Genomic DNA, 5086 nt, shown 5'->3' with positions numbered 1-5086 from the left:
AGTTTCACTGTCCCCACATGTTTCCCCGCATATTCATCTACAACCACTGTCACAGGAACCATCATTTTTAAACCACTGACCCTTGCAGCCACACGCTAAGTGCCTGGCTATATTTATCCTTGATTGCAATTCCAGTATATGCTGTTATTCTCCCCTCGACACAAGACAGAGTCAGTGCCAGTCATCTGTGACAGACCCTACTATTATGCCCTCAGACTCATTAGTGATGCCAGCAATTATAATGTCAACTCTACAAGAACATAGAGATTGGTGTAAAGGGTTTCGGTTGGACAGGAAAAACTATCAGTGGCTATGTTGACACCACAGGTGGAATTATCCGCCTGTAATTGATGCATATTTTGTTTGTTCGTTTGTTTGTTTTTGGTTATTAGTTTTTCATAATAGTGTTAATAGACATTGAAAACACATGGAATCTGATCTTTTTAAATCCAGCTTGGGTAAAATTAGTGTTTTGTCTTAGATTTGGTACATATGTATGGTCTGACCTGTCATTTTCATCACTGTCACTGCCATGCTGCTTCATCCTCATTGGATGACAAAGTTTCAAAAACCTCAGTGTGACAGTAATTCTTGGGCTGAGGTGTCACCAAATAGGACTTTTCGTGAAGCCCCGTAATGTGTATGGAGTCCATGACTTGCAGTGTTGTCAGCATTTTGTTGATGCTGCCATATTGACACCCCAAAGGCTCATTTATGCTCCTTTACATGCAAAAATTAATACGTCCATTTAAAACGATCTAACTGTCACTGCCTACATGCTTTCATGTGTCCTTTACGTTGGCATGGATGTTCAGTGATAAATCCACCAGAGAGCAGCTCAGAGTGAAACAGTGGAGGAGGTCGTAATAATGGGCCTGCTAAAAAAGAGGCAAAAGTGGAGGCAGCGTTGTAGACGGTGGCGGTCTGTGAGGTCATTAAACACATTACGACAAGGGGACGGAGAATTCTTTTCTCTAATATTATCAATTTGTAAAAAAATATTCTTTGTATCTTGCTCATTGACCAGTATCTCTTGAAGTATTGGCTTGGCTGCCCCAACGATTTCCAGTGGTGCTGCTCTGTTTTGTTCGTATCCGTACGCTTCCTGAAAACGTGCAGAAAAACGGACAAAATGAATGCAGAGTTCGGACAGAAGGCTCCGTCCATATCCGTGTTAAATCATAACCACAGACTCTACAAGAGGTTAACAAACATCTCACCTGCTTTTAGCAGAAATGGAAAAAAAAAAAATATATATTAACTAGAAGGTTGAAGGATGAGACCCTTAATCTGTCACCAACATCTGACACCACTTAAGTATCCAGATACACTCGACACTCAATCTGACGTTTTATGACATGAACATAACCTCCTGCATAGTCTCAGTATTCTGCGGAAACCTTTAAAGTGTTTAAAATTAACAATGCATTTTCGTATTTCACCTCAGAGTGGGTGATATATCCAAAACAAGGATATGCTGATCCAACATCCAAAGGAATCAGATACTATCCTGGAAAATTTTGATGTATCATATCAGTTGCAGGTTGTCCAATCAACCTACGATCAGTTTGTTTACTTATTTAGTTAGCTTCTCCCTACTACTTCATTTAAGCAATCTGACATGAAAAGCCATCTGATGTAAACAGGCGTCGGCCAGCACTTGCAGCAGTGCAACATATGATATGAAAGCAGCTTGGTAGCAGTCATGTCAGCAGTCTGCAATTACTTCAAACTGGAGACTGAAAGCAGTCAAACAGCTAATTGTAATGTTTGCAATGCAAGTGTTTTGAGTAGTGGCAGCAGCAGAGCTAATTACGATACTACTAATTTAACGAGGCACTTGAAAAAAACGCCATTTAAAGGAGTACAACGAGTTCTCACAGGTAGTAGCTCAGAAGTCTGCGCTCAAGCTGCAAACATTAGAGGATGCACTAAAAAAACAAAACAAAACAAGATTAATTACCCTTCAACAGCAAAAATGGCCACAGAAAATAACAGCATTATTGAATTTATTGCACTGGATGAGCAGCCCTCCTGTGTGGTGGAAAATATGGCCTTTCACTGTAGCATGGCTTCAAATACTGCCATTTATTGCAGCATTTGAAGCCATGTTATAGTTAGTCCGCTCGAAAATATCTCTCAGATGCTGCCAATGATTCCACAAGGTATGTGAAAACATCTTGGATTGCTTGAAAGATATGATGGCACTTGATTTGTGTACAAGATTGATATGAGTGTTCCTTTACAAAATGCAGTGTAAAAAACAAATATCAGTTAATTACAAAAATATTGGATCATTACTCACTATTGGCAGATAATCTTTCTTCATCGGTGAGAAAAAATTCTGAAATTCCACCCCTTCCACCTTGACATGATTATTTCCACTGACAAGAAATCATGTGACAGGCATTTTAATTGGCACTTGGAAAGTAAGGTGTGTTATTTGGTGCCATAAACAGAACAGTGATGCAACTGCAAGACATGGAGAGAAAGCCTTTTGTAAAGCTTGTGTGTGTATAAACTCTGTCGATTAAATCCATTTGATTTTTTTCTCAAATTTAATTTTGTTCTCTCACTTTTTTGGATATTTTCCCCAGAGATTCCAGAGTGTGTACACTGTATAATAGTGTCGGTAATGCCAATATTGTTGTCTTACTTTTCATTGTCAATATATCTGTGTTTGCAATAGGCTTGCAGTACTTTTATCTTTTAGTGTGTATTGATTGGACAAAGCGTTTCATCCATCAGAAGGGGTCACAGCGGCATTAATCTTTGTCAGACTGGAAACTGTTGTGTGATGCACACACTCAGTAACTACATTTTCAGTACTTTGAAAAATATGTGCTTGTCATTGTTGCCTGGCTGTAAAGAGTTCGCACAATCACAGATTACTGAACAAATGCATTGCACATCTTGTAGGACACTTGCCACACTATGTGGGCTGTCACATGCCTTGCCATCTACACGCTGACATGCACCTGAAGTCACTTGTGTTCACTTGATACTGTAGCTCTATCACTCATGAGATTCCCCAGATTTTTTTTTTTTTTTTTTGCATTCAACAACAATATACACACACACACACAACCCAACTAACCAACAAGTTGCAGGTCTGCTGTCTGCCTGGTGTGTCATTATGGACTACAGGAAAAAATACATCTCTGGCTAAATTTGTAGTCATCCCAAAAGCACTGTGGAATCAAAACAGCCTTCACTACTTCCTCTCTTGTTTAGGACCGAATTGCAATAGCCCGTTTTTGATTATTTGCACCCATTACTACCTTTCCTTTTGTCCAATTCCACATATCTTTCCCAAAGCACTTTGAAGCACTTTGTGGGGGTGTGGCCTTCCTACCCATGATGAAGTAAGAAACCTATATATGGTCGACAGTCAGGTCTCCTCCCCCTCCTCCCGCTGTTTGACATTTCAGCCCGAGGAAATGACTCCTTTCTGGCATTAATTCACCGCTCCAGGGTTGCACAGCCCTATAGCTGCTGTCATTTTGCACTTTTTCATGTGTGTGTTAGTGCACACTCTTCAGTTTAGCGGGATGATAGGATGTGTCTTACTCAGTCTCCTCTTAAGGAACAGAATGGCGGCAAAAAAAAAAAAAAAAAGGTTTAAGCATTCCTCAGTATTTCACTTCGCCACAACAAATACACACTCACACATGCGGTGGCACACACGCACACAAACGTTGCATGTTGTACAGTAAAAGCCATCCAAACCCCTCAGAGTGTCACCTCTGTCATAGTGTTAATTAGACAGTGTCACCGTCTGTCCCCAGTGACATTTATTGCACATTTGAATATTTTACCCAGACAGATGGTAAGAATGTCAAGGCGTGACACTGAGTTATTAAGCCCTAGCCCTCTCCCTCAGCGACAGAATGCAGGGCTTGTCAGCACTCGATTGTTTTAATAACTCACTGGCAGAGCTGCAGCAAAGTTTGCCCCGACTCTCTGTGCTGCTGCTAGTTCTGGGGGCATAGGTGAAAGAGCATGCACACACACATGCACACACATCTCAGTATGCACTCAAACACTCAAGCATGCACTGTACACACACATGCATGCATGTGGTCCAGCTGAACCAAGATGAGATGGAATTCCCTCACTGAATAAAAGAACAGGTAGCATGCCTCCCTGACCCCTCCACTGACATTATCCATCTGCAGAGAGCCATGCTTTTCTATATCACACATGACCTTCACCTGCACTAAGACTCTTGTCAGATATCCAGCCCAGCATGGATGTGCTCTATAACCCCTGAATATGACACCAATGTGTCATGCTGCAGTCAAATCCACTTTTCTCTCTCGCTTCTTTCCCACCCGCCTCATTTCTCTCTTCCTCTTGCCCCAGTAAGATGTGGACTCATGGAGCCTCCTCACATTGTTGTGAACACATTATATTATGGTCACAGTAGTACTAAACCTAAGTTGAAATTTGTTTCACTCATTCAGCATATACATCAGTTGAAAACCCATGTGAACGGCGAATACAGCCATATCCATCACTGAAATTATTTTGCATCAACTGCATGTGCATACAAAGGTCGGAGTTTATGTTTGTTGAGCTCTGATCGAGGGATATAATGATATGAAATTTACACTTCAGTACGGTATTTACCAAAACACCGTAACATTCGGTGTTTCACAGAATTAATTCCCCTCCCCCCTTTTTAATTACATGTGCTAAGTCTCCTTGAAAAAGCAAGCAAACAAGTATTTTACTTTATTGAACTGGAATGTCTGTGCATGTGAGTGAGTGTATATGTGAGTTTGTTTTCCCTGTCTGGATCTGTGTGCTGGATGAATGAATGAATACACAATCTGGCTAGCGTCTATCCACCAACTGAAGTTGTAAGAAAGATCTTGAGTCCACTTGAATGAATCGTTTTTTTATCGACTGCTGGAGTGGAGAGCTGTGGATAGGTGTTGTGCAGTTTTGTACGTATGCACTTGCCACTTTTTGTGCATTTCACACAACTAACATTTTTCCCATGGGCACAGCATTACAGGGCATACAGTTTAGAACTATGATAACTTGATATCATGGTATACCTTAAAAACAGTGTACCTTT

Source organism: Myripristis murdjan, chromosome 10, assembly GCF_902150065.1.
Source record: "Myripristis murdjan chromosome 10, fMyrMur1.1, whole genome shotgun sequence".
Taxonomy (NCBI): domain Eukaryota; kingdom Metazoa; phylum Chordata; class Actinopteri; order Holocentriformes; family Holocentridae; genus Myripristis; species Myripristis murdjan.
This window is presented reverse-complemented; position numbering follows the sequence as displayed.